This window comes from Giraffa tippelskirchi, chromosome 7 (genome assembly GCF_054371585.1).
Source record: "Giraffa tippelskirchi isolate mGirTip1 chromosome 7, T2T-mGirTip1v1.2.pri, whole genome shotgun sequence".
NCBI classification, from domain to species: domain Eukaryota; kingdom Metazoa; phylum Chordata; class Mammalia; order Artiodactyla; family Giraffidae; genus Giraffa; species Giraffa tippelskirchi.
This window is the reverse complement of record NC_137281.1, coordinates 136,422,607-136,447,789: the sequence shown is the minus strand read 5'-3', so window position 1 is coordinate 136,447,789 and position 25,183 is coordinate 136,422,607. Positions and strand designations below refer to the sequence as shown.

At 39.8% G+C, this 25,183-nt stretch overlaps 1 protein-coding gene and 1 non-coding gene across 5 annotated transcripts in view; one reads left to right on the top strand and one right to left on the bottom strand.

Annotated features, from left to right (window-relative positions):
- SYNE2 (spectrin repeat containing nuclear envelope protein 2) overlaps positions 1–25,085 on the bottom strand; it is a 315,802-nt gene extending 290,717 nt beyond the window's left edge. For all 4 annotated transcript variants that reach the window (XM_081509857.1, XM_081509858.1, XM_081509859.1 and 1 more), the window contains exon 1: positions 24,926–25,085. The gene's annotated coding sequence lies outside the window, so the exon portion shown is untranslated. The remainder of the gene's footprint in view (positions 1–24,925) is intronic.
- On the top strand, positions 18,592–18,698 carry LOC145516047 (U6 spliceosomal RNA). The gene has a single exon (XR_014061221.1). It is a non-coding gene; the product is annotated as a U6 spliceosomal RNA (small nuclear RNA).
- Positions 25,086–25,183: the final 98 nt, after the last annotated feature.

Genomic DNA, 25,183 nt, shown 5'->3' with positions numbered 1-25,183 from the left:
TCTTCTACAGCAACATCCCACAAAGTAACTGAAGACCAAAAACAACCATGTAAACAGCTTCAGAGGTAATCAGAAGATGTAAAGAGTTTCCTCTAAAAAACAAACCAAGTTCTGACACATAGGAACAGATAATTTACCTAAGAGGAAATATAAATACTAAACAAATACATGCAAAATGTTCACCTTCCCTAGTAGACAAAGAAACTCATATACCTCTATACTATATATGCATTTGGGAAATTAATATAGTGATATGTGGCTTGAGGGCTTCTGTGCTCAGATGGTAAAGAATGTGCCTGCAATATAGGAGACTTGGATTCAATCCCTGGGTAGAGAAGATCCCCTGGAGAAGGAAACAGCAACCCATTCCGGTATTCTTGCCTGGAGAATTCCATGGAATGAGGAGCCTGGTGGGCTATAGTCCCAGGGGTCACAAAGAGACAGTCAGACATGACTGAGAGATGAACAATTTCACTTTCACTTTTCTTTCATGTAGCTTGAATCATAAACATGCTCAATAGTCCCACTCCTGTGAATTTATTCTAAGAAGTAATTAATTAGAAATAAATATATACACACAAAGAATATATATATATATATATGTATGTATGTATATAAGTTAACATTGGAATGCTTTGCAAAATCTGATACATCAACCTGGGGGGTGGGGAGTTTTTAATCAAAACAAAACCAATCACCTAAAAGTTTATGGAAAATAGTAAACAGGAAAATATTAAGATAAACAGCATATAGTGTTTAGATTCAATAGGAATATCACCATATAAATACATATTTATGTGGACAAAGACTAAAAAGGTAAGGTGCAAAAATGAAAATTGTTGTTAGTGATATAATACTTACAGAAAACTCATTCAAAACCTTTAACATTACTGCTCCCTCATCTTCTAAATGAGAAACAAGTAACTCATATCATTTCTTAAAAAATCATTAAAATCAACTTTTGCCACAACTCTTCTACCAAGTGAAACAAAATACATAAAATTTAGAACGTTATTACCTATAAAATAAGAAATAGCATAAAAGAAAATATCCCCTTAAGACTGTGATTTGTGGTTAATAAAAATAATAATAGTATTAATAAACGTAAGTCCTCACAGTGCCCCTAGGATGTCTATCACTGGTTGGTACTACAAACCTAAGAATCCCCACAATAATCTTTTCTAGTTTGTTGAATTCCCCTGCAGTGCTTTTCCAGACTAACTGAAGAATTTAATCTTTCAGCATTTATGAAAGTATGTTATCTGTGGAGTACTAAAGGGAAAGCACAAATATTTTTGCCTATGCTTGCTTATTTATCTGAACATGTTGAAACCTCCTCCTCTGTCTTAGATGAACTTTGGAAGTCCTTTGGTTTCTCCCTGGAGTTATGTACTATCACTCTCTCTTTTCTTTCTACACACAATTAACAGCCTCTGTCAAACTGGCTTCTCCATCTTCTCAGCTTTCTTTCTAGGATACACTAGCCCCCTAGAGAGCCTTTCTTGAAAGAAATGAAAGCCAACAGACTATTTATGGTAACTGTCAGGATTCAGGGGATGAAGACCCTTTGTGGGCTCTGCCAGATCCCCCTCCAGATTTGTGGCTTAGATCACAGGGGGTCTGCCTTTCTCCTTCCTCTGCCCACAGCCAGCATTCACAGGGGCTGACTCAGGTGGGTGGCCTCTCAATTACAGAATTTTTTTTTTTTTTTTTGGTTCTCCTAATTTATTTATTTATTTATTTTTAAATTAGTTTATCTATTTTTTAACTTTACAATATTGTATTGGTTTTGCCATACATTGACATGAATACACCATGGGCGTACTTGTGTTCCCCTTCCAGAACCCCCCTCCCACCTCTCTCCCCATCCCATCCCTCTGGGTCATCCTGGTGCACCAGCCCTGAGCAACCTGTATCATGCAAGAAGTTAATTTTTAGACATGTTGGTCTCCTTTCTCTGCCTGATGGGGAAACATATTTGCAACAAGAAAATGCTTTAAAATTAACTTTCTAATAAAACTTGCCTAAAGGGAGACTTCTCAGTATCTTTTATTTTTGAAACAAATTAACCCTACCTCAGTTTTTCCCATTTCTTCTTAGTTCATGAGGCAATACGACTCTTTAAATTCTTTAGCATCTTTTCAGGTAGAGAACAGACTTCTCTGTACATTCCCTCCCTTGATGGAGGAGAAGGTTATTCTCTCCCCAATTTTCTTACTTTTATACAAGCAAAGGTCCAAAGGTTTTCTTGGAAGACTCTCAAACACTCCAGCCTGAAGTCAGCGACTTCCCTTCTTCGATGTAACAGAATCCTCTGTGCTCTGTGACTCTTTAACTATAGAGAAAAGGCTTTCTTTTTTCCTTAGGTTTATTATCCCAAAATGCGAGAGTTCAGCCTCAATCTGCATATCATCATCTTCACATCCATGAATTCCTTCTGTCCCTAATGTAAAAGAAGATTCCTCAAGGATCTGGAGTCTTTCATATGGTTAAAAGAACCAACAACATGTACTGAGTGAATGAAGTAAACTGTGTTATTTAATAGATTGGATCAGATAGGTTATTCCTAAATTTTGATTGCTGCTTTAACAAACAAAGAAAAGCTTCAGCAGCAGACAATGAAACGCCTGAAATCTAGGAAGAATGGACGTCAGCAAATCATTATCTTGATTCCTGTATGGCCCTAAATATAAAATATATTAACCAACTTTTCTGGACAGTCAGTCCCCACAACCTCACCGCCCTACACCCAGAGGTAAGGGTGTGCACTGCCCCCACAGCAGGCCTGTTACTGGGGTTTCAGGCCCAATCCAATGATGTAGATGTATCAGGGACAGACCAACCAGATCTAGACATGCAGGCCCCACAGGGCCAAGTCACATTCAAGCTCCCACATGTGCCATTTCACATTCACAAACCCACTCACCACCTAAAAGACCATGTGTGCCAAGTCAAATGGCCCAGCCTGTAAAATGCAGAATGCCACACCTTGAGACAGATGGCCATAAACTGGCATGGTCAGGGAAACCCAAGAAAAAGGAGGTAAACTCAGAACACTAGAGCAAACGAATACATAACGCAGGCTAGAAACTCAGAGCCATGACAATTTACACCGGTATAGATCTCCCAAAGCATTCTGCAATTCCATTTCAATCACAACATTAAAGCATGGAGATGGTTCTTCTTTCTATTCCCATGGTTTCCTTAACCTTTACTAAAACAAAACATGAATGCAGGTAACCAAATCAACTGCCTCCCCGCAGGAAAAAAGGGAAACTCTCAGAAATCCCTTATTTGTACAAATCATTTCCCAAAACCTTCCTGCCAAACTTTTGACCTATTGTTTCTCAACTTACCAATCTTTGGCAGCGTGTGGTAATAAACTTAAAAAGTGAAGTTTTGGTCACAAATCATAGTTCCTACTTTAAATAACATTCTAAGTTATTTTTCTTCAAGTTGCATGGCCCTGCTATTTTTACATATGAAAACAGCCATGGTGTGCCTTTTTTCTATCCCTGAGGGCTTCCCATAATGTATTTATAGGACTGGAAGTTTTCCAAACCCAAACATAATTTACTGTACCATTTTCAATGACTGACAATTTTGGTTTTATCTTTCTCTTATCCTAAGGGAGAATCAATTACCCAGCAAACCGATGTATCCCTCATCTTTTTATCTTCAGAGGCCAGTGATCAGAATTGACTTTGGTCTCAACTGGTCTATTTCTGGCTGTTTGTAGATGTTAATCCTCAAACACACGTTTGCTGGTTAAGTGACAAACTGGGCGTCTATAGCGACAGTGGTTCTGATCTCTCTTATTCTTTCACTTACTCACTGGGAAGCCTTAAACAAGTCAGTTGTTATTCTCTTAGTTTCTCTGATCATAGGATGATTACCAAGCAGTCAAAAGGGATGTATTTTGTTGTTCTTTCAATTAAGAAATAATTAAACTATAATGGTATTCACTATTGCAATTATATAAGGCTTAAGCAACCAACTCAATCCACAGCCACCAAATCCATACCATGTACCTTCATAAACCACAGCCCTAGCACACACTGGAATTAGGAAGCAAGAGAAGAATACACTGTATTTGAACTGATAGTGAGACGCATTTCCCTGAAGCCCTGGAATCAGTACACAAGTAAGGGCCACCAAATCTTGAGCACCTACAGCACAGCGGCTTTGTGAACTCTCATTCTCTAGGGTCCCACCAGGAGCTCACATTATCAAGTTTCCAACAGGGTCCTTGGACTCCAAGAGGAATCTAGTTCATCAAGGCTGCTGGAACCACCCCAGAGATATGAATGAAGTCAGGTCTTGATCTACTTCAAGTCCTTAGGAGCTCAGGGTATCCAGAGAAGTATCTGCACTGGGAGAATTTGGAGGTCCAGGCCCCTACGTGTGAAACCCCTTATGAAGTCCCACTGGAAAGAAGGAAGAAAGAGCACTCAAAAAACAAGACACTTTAGATAAAGCAAATTCTTGAGATCTGCTCAGAAAAATGTAGGACCTTCAGGTGCTTCATAGTTTAAACCAAAATCCTCAGGATGACCCTGATCCGTAGATTCCCCTAGAGCACAACGTTACACAGAGGGACCTTCTAAGATACACCTCCTGCAACAGGTGCTCTGGCTAGAGATCCTCTTCCATCCTGAGGCTTCTGGCATGGTCTGAGGGCTCTGGACCCTGGAGAGGCCATCAGCTAGCTCTTCCACCTCAGTAGCCAAGCATCACTTTAGTGACACACTGCTAGTCCCTCAAATACACCTGCCTAAAGATTCATGTCCAAAAACACACACACAAAATCCACTGTAAATATTTACATTCCGAAGGTTTTATTCGTTATTGCTTAAGGTGTGAGGTTCAGACATAAAAAACAAATTTATGGTTACCAAAGGGGAAGCGGGGAGGGATAAATTAAGAGGACTATCAGATTAACATATACACATTACTATATATAAAAATAGACAACCAACAAGGACCAACAATAGCAAAGAAGCTCTACAAACCTATAAGGGAAAGAATCTGAAAAGAATATATATATGTATATATATGTGAATCATTGTGCTGTACACCTGAAACTAACACAACACTGTAAATCAGCTATAACTTGATTAAAAAAAAAAAAGCATGTGCTGCCCCCTCCTCAAAAAAAAAAAAAGTGTGGTTTTTTTCCTCCCCTCCAAGTCCTGGGTGCTATTAACAAGTATTTAACTCACCCACTGTTATTTTCTATTCTGTTAGTCTAAATCAAAGGACTTTCACTTCACCAATCCCATGGTGTAACATCCCATCAAGGTCTGTCATTCCACAAAAGCCGGCTGCGGCTTGAATGCACCTCCTCCGCCCCAAGCTCAATTTCCCCTTAGAAGAAGGAAGTGATGGGGTTGGAAGACAGCCCTAAAATGTGGTCATTGTTATTGTGAATCTTTAAATAGACCTTTACCTCTGTAAAGGTTTTGAGGTTCTGCTCACAAAGACCTGTGGGAAGGTCAGTGCTCCTGGCCCCCTCTTTCACTTTTATCTACGTGAGCTAAATCAGAAGGAAATGGCAACCCACTCCAGTATTCTTGCCTGGAGAATCCCAGGGACGGCAGAGCCTGGTGGGCTGCCGTCTATGGGGTCGCACAGAGTCAGACATGACTGAAGCGACTTAGCAGCAGCAGCAGCTAAATCATTACTAGAAACTGAAACTCATAAAGTGAAAACTACCCTCCAAAAAGAAACCAGGATTCTTTAAAAACCAAAGACCGAAGGGGTTCTCTATATTCATGTAATGATGAAGTTAAAATGAATCTGGATGGCACTATCTCTGAGAACTCTGCTCGTCTGCTAGTTTTAAATGCACGTCCTCTGAAATTTCTTTAAACACTTTTCCCCTTTGACATTTTTTTATCTTCTACGTAAATAAATCAACTGTATATGGCAAAACATGCAAAGAAAAGGAGAATTACAGAACAATGGTGGTGATACCAATTTCAATTAAAATACAGAAAGCTAAAATAAAAATGTAGCTCATTTTCAAAATGTTTAATATATTGCTAATTCTTTCAGCAAGAGTTTTGTTTTCGCTTTGGGATTAGGCTTCAAGTCCACAGTTTTGTTTCTTTAAAAAACAGTTACTGGCAAATGGGTTCAAAATACTTTCTGCCTCTAAAAATAAACATGTTTCTTTTGAACAACACTTCACTTTAAAGTTTTGGCTATTCCCAGGACAGAAGAGTCTAGTTAATCAACAATTTTTAAGAGACGGGAGCTCAGGAAGGTTACAGAAATTCTTTCCGGGAGCCCTGGGCATATCTCCATCCACACCATCCAGCAAATTACAGTACTTTGTCAGCTCCCAACAGCAAAAGAGACCTACAGAGCCGGGAGGGTGGGGGTGAGGCAGTGGAGAAGTGGAGGGTGGGGGCGGGGTAGCTGGGGGCTAGAGGAGAGGGGTGGAAGCCATGCCCCAGGATAAAGCAACCCTCAGGGGTGGAAGCCATGCCCCAGGATAAAGCAACCCTCAGTACTAAAAGTAATTGTAAATGTTTTTGTCCTTTTGTATAACTAAAAGACTGTTAAAAATTAAAAGGAACAAACCATTGGATGCTCTGAAGGACTGTTAACTTAGAAATGCCATTTGCAACTACAAAGAAACAAGGAAGGGAGAGCAGGAAGCAAGTAAGCCAGGAAAGCAAAACTAACAGGAATGTTACACCTTTCAAGCCTCAGAAAAGTTGAACTGTATCGATCCTGCTGTTTAAGATCCTTGAAACCAATAACCTTCTAGAAAGCAGATACAAAGTGGCCCACAAGAGAAACAAATAACCTAACATGTCCTTCTTGAGCTTTCCCGATCACTGGCAGTGGAGGAGGGGGTAGGGGGTGGGGAAGGAGGCAAAATCATAAACAACCCAGATAGGGCTTTTTTTTTCAATTTTTATTTTATATTGTAGTTGATTAACAATGTTGTGTTAGTTTCAGGTGTACAGTAAAGTGATACAGTGTTATATACACACACACACACACATACACACACATCTTTCTTTTTCAAATTCTTTTCCCATTTAGGTTATTACAGAGTATTGAGCAGAGTTCCCTGTGATATACAGCAGGTCCCTGTTAGCTATCTAACCCATAAACAGAGAAAGTTCCAGAAAGAACTTCCTGAGTGATAGCCTCAGTCCTTCCATTTACTTTAGTTTCTTTTATACCCTGTGGGCCACTCTGGTTCTCTAAGGAAGCAAGTATAACTTTCATTTTCCTGCTTTTGATTTAATAAAGGGGGGGAAAAAAGAACTTTTTAATTTCCCATAAAGACTTTCCTCCCATGCTTTAGAGTTACAATAAGGTCAACCCTTTCACCAGCATGATCACGGAAATATGGGGAAATTAAGTCCATCTTCACAATCAAGAATGTTAAGACTATGTCAAATCCACTCTAAATAATGGAACATGTTCACATCTGCAGTCACAGGCAATGCCCTTGGTGTACTTGACGTGAACCTGATTAGGGAATACTGAAAGATCCTTTTCAAATATGAACAACTCTGTGTAATAGTTGGAAATAATATTGGAAAGACAAAGCCACGATAGGTTTTATGTGACTTCTCAAGTACAGATGTTAAAGAAAGTGTTTATTAACTAGCAGTTTACCAAAAAAATTCAAAAGTAATATACAAATCAATAAGGAAAAGATAAACAACCTAACAGGAAAAGAAGCCAAACGCCTGAACAGGTGAGAGGGCATTAAAAAAAAAAACAACCCTAACTATCTAAAAATGGATAAACTGTGACATATTCATACATTAGGGTATTAAACACTAAAAATGAATAAATCAGCTACCCATATCAATATAAATGCAGCTCACAAATATAAAGTTGAAAGAAAAAGAACAATTTGTAGAAGAATGCATACAAAATGGTACTATGTATGGTCTTAAAAACATTGCTTACTGGGGTCCATGATGGACCTGATAGTCAGCCAGTACACCTTGGCTGGATCTGTTGCCAGCATCCATTATGTGTGGCCATATCCACACACTCCAGTTTGTTAAATACTTTAAAAATCACCCTTACTATTCAAATATAATAAAGCTGTAAAAAAAATGCATGAGATTGATAAACATCAAATTCAGGATAGCTGCTACCTCTGAGGAGGAAGAAGGGGTCACAACCATGTTAGCAACAATTTATTTCTTATGTAGTATGCTAAAACACTTAGGTACTTAATAGTATGATGGTTTATACCTTTTCATAGGTTTTAAATAATAGATAACATAAATATTTTAAATATACACACACATATCTATGCCAGCAAGAGCCAGGAATCTGGAGGTAGCATTTTTACTCCTTGTTCTGCCAATTACCAACTGTACCTTGCCATCCCTGAAGCTTGGATTGTCTTCTGTGAAATAAGAAGATTAAGGTATCATTCAGTCTAAAACTTAAAGTCAACATGATGGGTGTTGAACTCCCTGGACTCTAGTAACAACCCATCGCTTCTGTCACTGTACAAGTGACAAATAAATCAGACATGAGATGAGACACTGACTCACTATGGATAGCACACACACATTTTAAAGTCACCCTAGGAATGGACTTGAATCCCACCACATTCTCTCTTTCACCGTCCTTTGTGATGATGGTAAACCTTTGAGAGCTGTCTGATGGGGTTTAGGAGAGCGAACCAATGAATATCAGTTCAGGGGTGGGGACAGTTTAACTGATCCAAGACAAAACATACTTTGTATTTAGTTGTGCTTATAGGTTATTTTACTGAAGGAAATGGCTACCCACTCCAGTATTCTTGTCTGGAGAATTCCATGGACAGAGAGAGGAGCCTGGTGGGCTACCATCCATGGGGTCGCAAAGAGTCGGATCCAACTGAGCAACTTACATAATACACATACATATGTGATTTTAAATAATCATGATATTCTTGAGGTAGAGAAACTAAGACCATTAACATCAGAGATTTATTCAAGAACATTAAACTGTCTGAGACAAACCCAGGATTTGAACTCATAATTGGTATCTTAGGAAAGATATGGCTCTTACTTAACTTACAACTTCTGTATTATCTCTCATACCTTCAAGACTCATTTTAGAGAAGAGCTCCCCTCTACTCTCTACAATCTAACTTTGACTAATTTACCAAGACTTACATGGTGCACAAAGCAAAGAAACTAGCAAATCCTTCAATCACTCAGTAAATCGCTGTAGATTTTAACATGTAGATCACAGATTCTGGTACATAAAAGTTTAGAGAGTACTATGATTTAAAGAGTAAATGACATTTCTTCTAATGACTTTAGGTAAGGAATCCGCCTGCAATGCAGGAGATGTGGCAGGAGCTGTGGGTTCAATCCCTGGGTTAGGAAGATACCCTGGAGCATGAAATGGCAACCCACTCCAGTATTCTTGCCTGAAAAATCCCAAGAACAGAGGAATCTGGCAGGCTCTACAGCCCATGGGGTCTCAAAAGAGTCAGACATGACTTAGCAACTAAACAACAACAACAAAGGGTTTTCATACCAGAATTTTAAGGAAATTGTTCCAGAGATATTTTTAATTCAAATCTTCCCCAAACTAGAGCTCCTATCTGTCCTTTTTGAGTTTGTTTCCATTGAACTCTTTACTTCCAAGGAACTATCCACTACTATCTTGCTAAAATTCTAACAAAATACTAGACACCCAGTCTTACCTAACCATGAAATCTTAGCATTATGACTGGTTACTGGGAAAGTAAATGAGGGGAAAAAAAAACCAGCTGAAAAATTACCTGTTGTGTGGTTTGGAAGCTGTTTTTTCTAGGGTGTCAGCCAGCAGTGCTACTCTTCAACAGGTATTCATTGATTTAAAAGGTATTGAATCAAGCAACTAGAGAAATAGAGAGTGCCTCCAGTTCTTAGGGTGGCCAAGAGTCAGGCTGAGCACACACACACGCAGGCTGAAAAAGGGATTTGAGTTCTGAAGCAGATTTAGGAGGTTCTGGAGAGCAGAGCAATGAATACAGTCAAGTATTTACTAGACCCTGGAACTGCCAGATCATTCCTTCTCCCAGGCTTCCCTTGTGACTCCCTACAGAGCTTGCAAACTAGTTTCCATTTCGTTTCTAAACACACAGAAGTTTCTCACCTGAAGAGAAACAACCAGAATTATTTGTTTCTGAGTTTATCTAAAGATACAGTTTTCAGTTCTGTGGGCACAATTTTAAGATCTGATATGAGGTTACATCATCTCAGGGAAAGAACGGAATGTACTTCTGTGTATAAAAAATTATCTTTGCTGTTACTTATGTGCTGGGACTCCATTAGAAATTTGTCTGGCTTAAAAGAAAAAAATCCTACTTCTGTCCATTTCTAAGGTTACTTTTCCTTCAGTATATCTTCTACATCATTAAAATATTTAGAAGTTATACACCTTTGTGTGAAGAAAAACTTCCTGAAACATAAATAATCCTTCTGACCCCTTAACTCCAATAACTCAGAGTACGAAAATCTTAAATTTTCTCTTCATGGAATTTCAGACTAGTTTTGAGATTTCTAAAGAAATTTTTTTCCTTCTCTCAAAGCCCTCCCCATGGAAAGATCCCTGACCAGTCACCAGCCCCCAAAACTCACATGACATAAAACATCCTCAAAAACGAACACACCTAAGCAGCTTTCTCCCCATTGATGAACAATTGGAACATTCTCGAGAAAGTGTCTTATGCACTTTACATAAGAGTATTTATGTATTTTCCTGAGTAGAACCAAAAGTGGGACCAATGAAGAATCTTGAGAAGTAGGACCACTGGGACAAAACAAAATTTTATGCAGTCCTTTGGTTGAAACTCTTCTAACTTATTTAGTTAAGAAGCTAAGAGAGGTACTGAGATCTGTATCTGCTTAAAAACCATATCCCAATATTTATACATTCCTTCCAACAACCTACAGGGCAACAAAAGTGAAATGTAATGAGGTCTCCTTTGCTATAGCCTGAGAGTAAGAACAGGTAAATTCTGCTTACATGAATGACCAAAATTGTAGGCCCTCTATTTGATAATAATGATAAAACAGTAGAAAGAAGAGCTAATATTTAGTTCTTAATTTGTGCCAAACATTTTACATGTACTATCTCTTTAATTCTCACAAGATAGACACCATCTACTCCATTTAGGGGAACAGGGAGGATAAGCAACTTTCCTGAGAACACTAAGTTATTGGCAACTCTTGCTTGAACACAGATGTGCAGGCTCCAAACTCCATGTCCTTAGAGTTCCCAACAGCCAATGAAGTGAAAAGTCGCTCAGTCGTGTCCGACTCTTTGCAACCCCATGGACTATACAGTCCATGGAATTCTCCAGGCCAGAATACTGGAGTGGGTAGCCAAACAGCCAAGATATACCAACCTATACTATCTTGATCCATGAGTTTTTAGAGAAATTTACCAGAACACATATTGTCTAAGCATTCAAAATATGAAGTAATTAAGAGATTAATATAGTGACTATAATGGGCTTATGTTAGTTTAAATTTGCAGTTCTCTGTGATTTCTTCTCAAATAAATAAATAAGATAAAACATGTTTTTGCCCAGTGTTGCAGTTAACTGGTGAACTTGTGTAATAAATTAACTAACAGAACTGGTTTAGCAACAAATGAGAAGCTCAAGTTCTCTAAATTCTAATCCTAGGTATGTCACTGATTTGAAAGGTAATCTGAGAGCATTTAACGTAAATTACATTTGATGTTTATAGGGCTCTCAGAACACAGTCTAAAAGAAGAATCTGTTTTTATGAAACTTCAATAATAAACTCTGATACTAAATATCCGGGTGAAAAGGAAAAAGCTTAAAACCAGCTATTTTGCCTAATTACTGCCAAAGTTCCAAGTATTCACAAACATTTAAATAGGATAAACAAAGAACTGTCCACAGTGATAATCTCTAGGGACAGAGACAACAGAAATGGAAAGTGAAAATAACATGAAGGCAAACTTTTGCTTTTTAATATGCGTGTATGTGTGTAGCTGGATTTTTGTCATAAAGTTTTTAAGACATGCTCAAAGTCTTCCCAGACTTAAATTTTATCTGCATTCATGATCTTGACCTCAGGATTACATGTTTTAAAGGTGGTAACATTAAGAAGAGCATTATTCTCTCTGCCCTGGCTTGTCCTCTCTAACCCAATATAACAAGGCTCATTTTATAAAGTTAAAACCCACTTGTAGCCAAATGTTTCCATTTCATCAGAAGCAAGAGAAATAAAAAAGTCTTGGAGGACTTCAGCCTTCAAGCAGTTGTAAAAGGAAAGGAATATTTGAACTTGAGAAATATGGTTAATTATGAAACTCCCTCAACAGTCTTCAAGTAACAAATACTAACCACTTAATTAGAGGGCTGTTCTCTCCTTGCGGTAAAGAATATGTAATGAGAATCTGAATGTAGAAATGAAGAAGAGTGCCACAGAGGACAGTTCAATGCCTTCAGTACCCATTCACTCAATCTTTAGCCCCAGCTCTCCTCTTGCTCCAAAGAGCTTGAAGAAAAGGACAAAAGTGAGAAATGCTTTGAAATTAGGGTTAATGTTTAAGCATTATAATATCAGGCCTCTTCTTGGCCTTTATTTCTTCATCAATAAAAATACTACTTGCTTCCAATAATGATTTGTGAAGATGCTCAGCATAAACCTTAGACACAGTAGGTGCATAATAAACGTTAGCTTCCTTCTTTCAGAACTAAATTCCCAACGGCCAGCTCACTAATCTTTGAGCCCCAGAGACCCTACATTTGAACAGTCTTTAAAATAAAGATGGTTATAAGAGACAAATAAGGACAGACTGGATAAAGAAGATGTGGTGTGTGTATCTATACACATATATAGTTTTAGTCAGCCATAAACAGAATGAAATAATGCCATTTGCAACAACATGGATGGATCTAGAGATGATAATCTAAATGAAGCCAGACAGAGAAAGGCAAGTATCATATGATATTATTTGTATGTAGAATATATTTTTTTAAAAGATACAAATGAGCTTGTTTATTACAAAATAGAGAGACTCACAGACATAGAAAACAAACTTATGGTTGCCTAAGGGGAAGGGAGACAAATAAATTAGGAATTTGAGATTAACACAGACACTCTATATGACAATTCCTATGCACTCTATATGAATCACTCTGCTATATACCTGAAATTAACACAACACTGTAAATCAACTGTACTGCAACTTAAAAAAAGACCCAGTTAGACCACCCTGCCGCCAGACCATCCGTTTTCTCCCACACCTTTTCCTATGGTAACTCTCTCTCAAGTAACAGCACCAGCATTCTTCTTGGCATCTAATTTAGAATCCTCTCTCTTCCAACTCCTTTTAATCCCCTCTGACTTTGTTCTCTAAATTTCTTCATCATTCATCTAGATTTCTAAAAACATCCTTTTAATTGGATTTCTTGCCTCTCCACTTCATTTTTCAGAACATTGTTGTGAAATAGACCTCACACCATGTGTACGCTGTAGGTTCCCACTGACAAGGAGAATATGGTCCAAATGCTTCCGTCAGCAAAATGTCCTACAATCTAACCACAAAGCATCTATCTAGACCTCTCCCACTACAACCTGCCACGAGCCCTGTGCTTCAGTTTGTGATATTTTTCAGCCTACAATCTATTATCCTTCATTTTCCACCCATGAAAGCTCTACTCTACACTCTAAACCCAACTATATGCCCAGTTCAAATGTCAATATCCTATACAAAACTAGCCCTAACTTCCCCAAAGTGGTCATTTCAGGTGGCGCTTCTTTCATTCTGAATCATACTAGAGTGACTTGTTTACAAGGCTATCTGTCCCAGTTCCTGCAAAAAGGGAGCCATGCCTCATTCATTGCCGATTGTCCTCTAACACCTGCCACTTAGCCCCTTGTTCATTGCACTCTTGAACTGAATGTAATTATTAGCACTTATTACTATGCGCTCTACAATGTTCTATCATAGGTGCTGTATTGTCCACTACAAGTGTTGTCTCAGTAATATTCATAACACTCCTATGAGGTAGGTCACATTTTGCCTTTTATTTTATAGATGAAGAAGCTCTACTCAGGGAGGTTTATAATTTGCCCAAAGTGACACAGCTAATATATGGCAAAGCAAGGATTTGAACCACGGTCCATCTGACTTCAGAAGTTACACTCTTAACCATTACACAATATCACAGACACTTCAAAAATTCACTTGTCCTTTAGTACTTATGCACCCGGGAGTATTACTCAAGATGAAGACTCCAGTAAATTACATTTTATCCTATCAGCACATGGAGACCATTTTTGGCTCTGCTCTAGTCCAGGGTCATAAACAAGCAGGTCCATAGTCTTCCAGATTGACTTCTTCTCTTTTCTTATACCTACCCTCAATTCCCTAAAACACACAGAAGAAAAATGATTTGGAACGCAGGGACAGTAAGAGAATGAAATCATTCCTTCATGGTGGAAGTTCCACCATATTAACAGTAAGCTTATAAGGTTCAGCAAGCATATATAACCTAAAAGGATATGTTGAATCATTTCAAAACATACTTTCCCAATCAAACCAGAAATCAGCAGCTGTTGCTAAGAAAACAGATAGCCAACTGTGAGACAACATGATGACTCAGGCGAGGAGCGAGCTTACCTTCCAGTCTCAGAAACCATCACGAACACAGTCTTGTAACCAAACCTTCAACCTGTGGTTATAGAATGAGAGTTTCTTTTCACTTGGCTCAGGAGGAAATATAATCAGTTCTGGACTAAACACTATTTACAAAATTAATTATTACCCAACTGAGTTGGAACTTTCTGTGATGAAAAAGAGTACAGAGACTACAAAGGTAATATACTTTCTTTCAAACAAAGGCTTATTAACAGAGGAAAATTTTTTACTCAATGTCATCAAATGAGTAACTACAAAAGACAGTCAAACAAGAGATTGCTAGTCACCTGTCAACGTACTAGCACAAATAATAAAACATGCCTTTAACTGTTTTATAAACAGACTATATAGTCAGTTCTTTTTTCTTTCCAAACCACTAACAATTTTTAACTAAAAGCTCCAGCGTGCATTATTTTATCAATCTCATCAAACACTGACTATAGCCTACCATAGTACTAACAACTTAGATGCATGAGTTGTTGTAGGGTTTTTTTAGGTTTGTTTGAGGGCATAGGGAACAATCTTGAACAGCTTTATTTATTTTGTTGTAATTTACACTTCAGATAAAAATTATTTCTTACTAATCAGTATTTTTAAAATGAAAATTAGCTAACTCCTACAGTGTGCATGCTCAGTTGCTCAGTTGTATCTGACTTTGTGACACTATGGACTGTAGCCTGCCAGGTTCCTCTGGTCCATAGGATTCTCCAGGCAAAAATACTGGAGTGGGTTGCCATGCCCTCCTCCAAGGGATCTTCCCAACCTAGGGATCAAACCTGCATCTCCTGCGACTCCTGCACTAGCAGGTGGATTCTTTACCCACCTAGGAAGCCCTGCTCCTACAGTCTGATCCATTAATTAACATATCACTCGAACCTGAAGAGCTCAGATGTATTACAATCGGCTTTTCTTCAGAATATGACAACTAGTCCTCCCAAGTCAAAGTGGGAGAAAACAGGTAGTATATCTGCGTAAGTTAATTTCTGTTCCCTTTCTTGAAACATGAACTATCTCATAGCTTGAGCTCTAACTAAACAGGTTATCTCTAACCTTGATAAGAAGACTGTGTGTAGCACAAGCCGGAAGGAATCAAGCTTGCTGAGAGAAATATCAATAACCTCAGATATGCAGATGACACCACCCTTATGGCAGAAAGCGAAGAGGAACTGAAGAGCCTGTTGATGAAAGTGAGAGAGGAGAGTAAAAAACTTGGCTTAAAACTCAACATTCAAAAAGTGAAGATCATGGCATCCAGTTCTGTCACTTCATGGCAAATAGATGGGGAAACAATGGAAACAGTGTCAGACTTTATTTTGGGGGACTCCAAAATCACTGCAGATGGTGACTGCAGCCATGAAATTAAAAGGGGCTTGCTTCTTGGAAGAAAAGCTATGACCAACCAGACAGCATGTTAAAAAGCAGAGACATTACTTTTCTGACAAAGGTCTGTCTAGTCAAAGCTATGGTTTTTCCAGTGGTCGTGCATAGACGTGAGAGTTGGACTATAAAGAAAGCTGAGCGCCGAAGAATGGATGCTTTTGAACTGTGGTGTTGGATAAGACTCTTGAGAGTCCCTTGGACTGCAAGGAGATCCAACCAGTCTACCCTAAAGGAAATCAGTCCTGAATATTCATTGGAAGGACCAATGCTGAAGCTGAAACTCCAATACTTTGGCCACCTGATGCGAAGAATTGACTCTTGGAAAAGACCCTGATGCTGGGAAAGATTGAAGGCAGGAGGAGAATGGGACGACAGAGGATGAGATGGTTGGATGGCATCACAGACTCGGTGGGCATGAGTTTGGGCAAGCTCCAGGAATCGGTGATGGACAGAGAAGCCTGGTGTGCTGCAGTCCATGGGGTTGCAAAGAGTTGGACATGACCAAGTGACTGAACTGAATGTTTACATAGGAATTCATTTCACTATTATCTCTGCTTTTGAATATATTCAAAAGTTTTCACAATAAAGTGTCCTAAAATCTAATTTACTTTTGCTCCAGTGTCAGACAAAACTTCACCATTTTGGATTTCTGTTTTACCCACATAACAATCCACATTTTACATGAAAATTCATTAGTGCCAAAATAGTTCTTAAAGTACCAGGTGGTAAATATCACATTTCTAAACCATATTTGTAGAAAATAGGACCCAGGGAAAAAATCTCAGAGATTAACTAATTCTCTGTGCCAGTGGCTCACAATCTTGTGCATGCATCAGAATCACTTGGAAGACTTGTTAAACACAGATCGCTGGGCCTCACCCTCTACATTTCTGAACCAGTAGGTTTGATGCTAGTGGTCCCTGGACCACACTTTGAGAACCACTGCTCTAAGCTTACACCCATTGCCTAGTTCGTATCTCCATTGCAGTGATCACCAATTACCATATTGGAATGCATGCTCCTGTGCTTATGGGCCCTTTTCCTAAGAGAGAGTTGGCTTTCAAAGGGCAGGAGACATAAATTTTCATCAACATGCCAGAGCCCAGATTCAACAAACATTTTACAAAGTAAGTTAATTTGCTGGATGAATTAAGTTTTCCCACTCACTTATAGTTGAGTGTTTGTCAATGTATTAACCTTCAGAATAGGAGTACATTTACACATACCCAGATGGAGAGGGTATCCACTCCATCCTCACTGATAAAGGAAGACTAAAAGTTAACTAAAACCAGGGCAACAAATAGCAAATTTTGGCGAGTTCTAAGAACTACATCTCAGATTGGAGTTTTCAATCAAATATGGACACTGACAAGCAGAAACTTGAGGTTCACTTTGTCAAATGTGTTACTCTGACCCAAGTAGCTATAACCAAGTGCTTTTGACCTCATATACCATCGGAAGAGAGAAGTGCTTTGAAAGTTTCTCAGGGTCTGGATAATGTCAGCATGGGAGGACTCACTCCTGAACATCTATTCCCCTTTTTCTAATGCTGCCCAAAGGAAAGAAAAGACAGCACACTCATCAATACCTGCATAGACTTCTCCAAGTCCGGGTGTTCTGAGTCTTGTAAGACCCCACAGTATCCTGAAGTATCTTTCTATTACAGCAATGATCAGCTCAATGACAACTCAGTAATTTAGTTTAAGAAAATGAACTATGCTCTGATTTCCAAATTTCACTACTGCTTTAATGTTTACACTAAAATTACAAGTTAGAATATATATATATATCTTCATTAAAGTGAATCCAATAACCTCAATATGTATAATTTATTTTCACTTGATAATAGTAAAATAAAGAATATAACCTGTATAAAACATGGGTCCATATATGATGTTTTGGGTTTTAGATCCCTTTAAAAAATAATTGTTCAAACAAAAAATAGTAATGTAATGTGGGATCAATAACAGACAAAAAGTTAAATGTATGACAATATCATAAAGGTTAAGCAGAGAGAAATGGGAAATAACTATTACAAGGTTCTCTTACTATACATGAGGTGGTATAACACCTGAAGGTAAACTGTGATAAGTTATCAACACAAAAGCAAACACTAAAATAACAAAATAAAGAATGATAGCTAGGGAGTTCCCTGGCACTCCAGGGGTTAGGATTCCACACTTTCACTGCTGAGGGTACTGGCTCAATCCCTTGTCAGGGAACTAGGATTCCCAAGAGTAAAATTAGAAAAAAAAAGGACTGTTAGCTAATAAGCAAAAAAATAAAAAATTTAAAAATAAATTATAATGATAATAAATTCAATTAATCCAAAGACAGAAAGAGAGAAAAAAGGAAATAAAGATATGAAAAACATGTGACAAATAGCAAAATTATACATTTAAAAGGGAACTATAATCAATAATCACTTTAAATATAAACAGTCTAAATACCAGAATTAAAAGTCAGAGGTTGTCACATGAAGAAAAAGCATAACTCTCCACTCCTTAAATGTGGGCTACACATAGTAACTTCCATCTCAAAAAATACAGGACAGTGCTCACTTCGGCAGCACATATACTAAAATTGGAACGATACAGAGAAGATTAGCATGGCCCCTGAGCAAGGATGACACGCAAATTCGTGAAGCATTCCATATTTTTACTGGAGCCCATTATACAGAGTGAAGTAAGCCAGAAAGAAAAACACCAATACAGTATACTAATGCATATATATGGAATTTGAAAAATGGCAACGATAACCCTATATGCGAGACAGAATGAGAGACACAAATGCATAGAACAGTCTTATGGACTCTGAGGGAGAAGGTGAGGATGGGACGTTCTGGGAGAATAGCATTGAAACATGTATATTATCATATGTGAAACAGAACACCATTCCATGTTCGATGCATGAGACAAATGCTCAGGACTGGGGCAATGGGATGACCCAGAGGGATGGGATGGCGAGGGAGGTGGGAGGGGGGTCCAAGAGGGGGAACGCATGTAAACCCATGGCTGATTCATGTCAATGTATGGCAAAAACTACTACAATATTGTAAAGTAATTAGCCCCCAACTAAAGTAAATAAATTTATTTTAAAAAGTACAGGACAGAATGCAGAGAAAAGAGCAACTTTACAGCAGGGAAACCTGACAAGCACCACCTCAGCTAAGTAATCGAGGTTAACATGAATAGTGATGCTATGTTGATGGTATGCTCTCTTGACATGGTATAATTAGAAGAAATATTATTTTCAAGCACACACAAAACATCCTTTTCAAGCACACAGAAAGGAAATGATAATAAAGATCAGAGAGAAAATCAGTTAAACGGAAGATAGAAAATATAAAGGAAACTAACAGCCAAAACATTGAAAAGGTCAATAAAATAGCCTTTGGTTTCTCTACCTTGACACTACTGACATTTTGGCTGAATGATTCTTTGTTGAGATGATCTCTCCTGTTTATTGCAGATCTTTAACAGAGTCCCTGGACTTGACCCACTAGATGCCAACAGCAAATGCCCACCCACCCTTACCCCAAGATATTGTCTCCAGACATTGTCTCATCTCCAAAACTTGTCAAGTGTTCTATTGGCAGTAGTAAACTTCAACCCATATTCCACTCCATAAACAAAATTTAACTCAAGGTAAATGTACCAAAAAGTAAAATGAAAGACTTTATGGTTTTATATTCTTTTATAGTTTTTCTATAAGTTTTATAACTCTAAGGAAAAAATCTTTGTGATCTTGAGCTAGGCAAAGATTTATTAGGTATAACACCAAAAGTGTAATTCCATAAAAGAATAAATTGATATATCAGACTTTATTAAAACTCTTGATCTTCATAGATTTGTTAAGAGAATGTAAGATGAGCAACAGATTGAAAGTAAATATTTGCAAATCATGTATCTGATACAGAGCCTGTATCCAGAATATATAAAAAAAAACTCTCAAAACTCAATAAGGAAGCAACCAATCCAATGAAGAATGAACAACAAAATGTAAACAGAAACTTCAGCAAAAAAAGATAAAATATGAATGGTAAATAAGCACACCATTAGTCATCAGGCAACTGCAAATTAAAAACACTATGAGATACCACTACACATCTAATAGAATGGCTATGACAGCTTAACCATACTAAGTGTTGGCAAGGATGCACAGCAACTGGAACCCTCACATGCTATTTTGGAAATGTTTGGGAAAGTATGGAAGTTTCTTTAAAGGTTAAACATACGCCTACCATATGATCAAGCCATTCTACTCCTAGACATTTACCCAAGGAAAATGAAAGCAGATGTCCATATAAAGACTGAATATAATGTGTTTACAGCAGCTTTATTTTTAACATCCAAAAACTAGAAAAAAAAAATGTCTATCAATGGGTGAATGGATAAATAAACTGGCATATATTCATACAGCAGAACACCGTTCAGCAATAAAAAGTAATCAGCTACTGATACACAGAACAACATAGATGAATCTCAAAACAATTATACTAAGTGAAAGAACCCAGACAAAAGAGAAAACATACTATATGGTTACATGCAAATAAAACTCTGAAAATACAAACTAATCCATAGAGTCAGAGCTATCACTGGTTGGGAAAGAAGGGTACAGGGTATAGGAAGGGACCAGAGGGAAAGATGATTCATAGGTCTATAAATAAGTCAAAAACTTATCAAATTTAACACTAAATTTATGCAGCTTACTGTATGTCAATTACACTCAATGAAACAGTTTTAAAAATTATCACACAAAAATCAAAAAGGACAGAGTTTAAGATAACAATCAAAACAGTACTTAAGCTGCAACTTCACAAAGAATTACAGGCTTTAAACATAAGTGATTTTACACTATTGCAGACACAATTCTTAGTTTGGTGAAAGTAGGAATGGGGGCGCATAACCCAGGTCATTGGAAAATGTGAAAGCAGAAATAACACAACAGTGAGCACACAGTAGTCATGAAGAATGGGCTATGCGTTTGAATGATATTAAGATTATTTCTTAATTATAGCTAATCTGAAACATTTCATAATTATAAAAAAGGAAAAATAACTTCATTTTTTTCCAATTTGTCCTGTCCCATTCCTAGGCAGAATAGGATGCTTTCCTCCTCCCAGAGACCCTGAGAATACATCTTTTCTAGCACTGCCATATGTGTATTGCAACAGCTTGTCTTCACTAGACAAACAGCTCCATCAGAATACGGACTATGTCTTCTGATGTTGGCATAGTGGCTAAATGGGGCTTCCCAGGTGGTGCTAGTGGTAAAGAATCTGCCTGCCAATGCAGGAGATGCAAGACACATGGGTTAGATCCCTGGGTCGGGAAGATCCTCTGAAGAAGGAAACGGCAACCCACTCCAGGATTCTTGCCTGGAAAATTCCATGGAGAGAGAAACTTGGCAGGCTACAATCCAGACTGAGCGCGTGCATGCATGTACGTGCACACACATATATATATGGTGGTTAAATATAAGTGGGATCTGAGAACCTGTTTTCCTATCCGTCCTAGGCTGTGCCATTCACCTACTGGGTAGCCTCAGAAAGTTACTTCAATTTTATTAACTATAACATAGGGCCAATAGGGTATATATGAGAATCCACGGTGAATGTATCCAAACCTTGGCCTATGAGGTCAAGCATGACCTGTCATCTGATTGCTGCTGTTGTTGTTCAGTCGCTAAGTCATGTCCCATTCTTTGCGAACCCACAGACTGCAGCGCACTAGACTTCCCTGTCCTTCACTATCGAGTTTGCTCAAATTCATGTCCACTGAGTCAGTGATGCCATCCAACCATCTCATCCTCTGCCATCATCTGATTACCATTCTTTTTCCCTTGAGTTCTCTCCCTGCAGTTGACAGTGCTCAGCCTCAAGACCTTCTCTCAGGTCGAATCAATCCATGTACCATCAAGCTCTTTCCTGACTCAGTGCTATCTCCTCAGCTAATCTTCTTCCATGCCTCTCTCCTCTCATCACCTCCTCACCCACCACACACTGCATGCTACTTGTCTCAGCTTACATGTCACCTGCACAGAGAAGACTTCTTACTATTCACTTAGGAACTCTCAGTTACTCTATGTCTCAGTATTCTGTGGTTTTCTTATTTCCATTCAACAAATAGTTTGAGTCCCTACTGTATGCCAGGTGCTGACTCTGAGGATGCAACAGTGAATACAATAACTCTGATGAGGTGTGCAATCTAGTGGGGTAAGACAGAACATAAGCAGAGAAATAAAATAGGGTATGTTAAATAGATGATGATATGGAGGGGGAAAATGTATGTTAGTTAGATGATGAAATGGAGGGGGAAAAAACTGGTTATGAAAGGAGAGTAAGGGAGTTACAAGTGGGTTATGATTTTAAATCTGGGGTTCAATGAAGGTTCATTGAGAATATAACTGAGTAAAGAAGTGAGGGGGATCAGAGAAAGCACCATATAGGTCTGGTGGAACATTCCAGGCAGAGGAAACAGCAAGTGTGACAGCCCACAGATAGCTAGGAAGCTAGTCTGGCTATAGAAGTATGAGGAAAACAAAGAGCAGCGGATGAAATCAAGAAGGAGACGGGACTGGGCGGTGAGGACCACTTGGGGTAAACGCCGAGGCCACTGACCAGCTTTTGCCTTTCACTCAGAGGGAGACTGAAGCCACTGGAGGGTTTTATATAGAAGAGAAGTGGTGTGATCTGATTTACATTTTAAAAACTACTGTTAGTTTAGTGATGTCTTTTATGTTCTGCCTACCCTCCCCACCAACCAAGATAAAGGCGGGAACCACAGCTGTCCTGTGCATTATTGTAACTCCAGCACCTACCACAATACATTGAAAGCACTCAATAAATATTTATTAGATGGATGAGGTAATCTATGTGAAGCATTTACTGGTACAAAATCAGTATTCCATAAATGGTTAGTATTATTTGAAACTCCAGAATCCAGCACAGTGGCTGGTATAGGTAAGCATTCATTTGAGTAAATGAAAGAATAATTTTGTGAAATTATTGAAAGTCTATAGTTAAAGCATATGAGTAATGACAAATGAAGTAACTGCCTTTAACACCTTCCCCTACTTACCAAGACCTGACTGATCCTGGGTTTGAGCTTTATATTAAACTCTGATATACTACTAAGGGCATAACCCAAGAATAATCCCACTCTGTCTCAGTTCTTTAAGCATACTGCAGTATCCTGCAAACACACTTAGGACAAACGCACTGAAATGCTTGTAAAATTTCTAATTGGGTAAACTCATTCACATGATTAAAAAAAAATCAATCAATGTACAAGGTTAAGTTGACCCAACTGGTTTGATTTGTATTTTTGCGACTTCAAATAGAGCTCGTGAACTTAAACATATGGACAGAGAACTAAGGATTTACACTTTTTGCTTATTTTGACATCTCCAGAGTCTTCACCATGGGGAAAAAAAAACTTAATGAGGATTACACCTGTTCTCTTCTCCCTCGGGTGCTTCTGTGGGTGGGGGATGTAATGGCACAGCTAAGGCCAATTAGTCAATTATCTCAAGAAGAGCCCAGGAGAGTCTCAAGAGACTTTTCCAGAAAGGAAAGGTAAGGAAAGAAAGAGTCATGCATTAAAGTATAAAAACACACCAAATATTCCATCTCATAAAAGGTGAACACTCACCCCGATGATGTTTACAATGGCTCAAGGGCAGGGACCCGAGAGGTCCCTGATGGTGGTGAACGGGCCAGGTGTGGTTCGGGTGTTTAACCCCAACCCTAAAAGTGGTCGAACTCATCCTAGCACAACCACAAAATATCTGCAAGGAGTTCTTCGAAGCGCTGGGAACTTTTAGAAAAGCAGGTGAAAGCTGTTTGAAATCAAACTTAAAAAAAAAAAAGGCGATGCCAAAGTGTTGAGCGGCTGGAAAGAACCTCCTGGGTTTGGCTCTGACTTGCCGGTGCCTGTACACAATCGCGCCTGCTGGCATCTGGCTCAGACGCTCCCTTCCACTAGGGGAGGGGAAAATAATAACTTTCGGAAATAACAGGCGCCCACAAAGGCAAAGGTTACACAGGACTCCTCAATCTCCATCAAAGAGGGTGGCTAACGTTGTTTGGAACAGCACTGATTTCACACAAGTCTCCCCTCGCTTTTTTTAACAGAAGAAAAACAACCTCAGAAGGAGAGAAGGTGCTACCGTCAGACGCGCAAGGCAATTTCAGACAACAAAGACCCCAACCAATCTTTTCGGAATTTACAAGCCGAGCCGTCCGAGCGGCCCCAGCCGCGGAGGCGCTCTGCCACCGCGGTTCCTCGAGTGCGGGGGCCGGCGGATCCCCGCCCGCCAGTCTTGGGGGACCCTGGGCGAGCCTCGCGCCGCCCCCCTATCTGGCAATCTCCGCGCCGCTGTTTGCCTTCTAGCTCACGCGGCGTTCAAAATCTTTCCCGCCCAAGCGTGACGCCAGGAACGAAAACAATCAGCCGACTGAGAGCTCCCCGGGCCTGGGCCCGACGGGGGCGGCGGGTGGATCGGGGCCGAGCCCCCCGCGCAGCCCCTTTCCCAAGCGGGCGTACCGGCGGGCTGGGGACCGGAGGTGACACAAAGAAGCCGGAGAGACAAACGCCACCCGCTGGCGCTCGCTCCAATCCCCGGAGCGCCCCGCCCGCTGACAAGTTTGCGGCGCCCTCCACGCACCCCGCTCTTCCCAACCGGGCAAAGTTTCCCGGGGCCCGGTTCGGACCCCCGCAGTGGGTCGGGTCTCGTCTCTTGCCGCCCCCGCCCTCGGTTCGGGGACCTGGCTCTCCCTGGCCCCCGCCCCTTTTCCTCCCTCCCGCTCTTCCTCCCTCTTTGCCACAGTCCGCTCCCTCCGGGGCGCACCGGGGTGCAGGGGCCCCGCCGCCGCCGCGCTCACCCGCTGCCGGCCCGGAGAGGGCGCGGGCTGCGGCCAGCCCGGGTCAGCGCCCCGCTCGCCTTGCTTCTTCGATCGCGCCTTTTGCTCGGTCTCCCGCTCGCTTCTTTGGTCCAGCGGAAGGCTCGGGGCGCAGCAGAGCGCGCTCGGCTCCTTGGCGCTCGGAAAGCTGCAAACCACGCCCCGCGCCTTCCCCGCCCGCCGCCGAGTCCCGCTCTCGCCGCTCGGTGGCCAGTGTCGAGCCCGCCCGCGAGCGCCGGA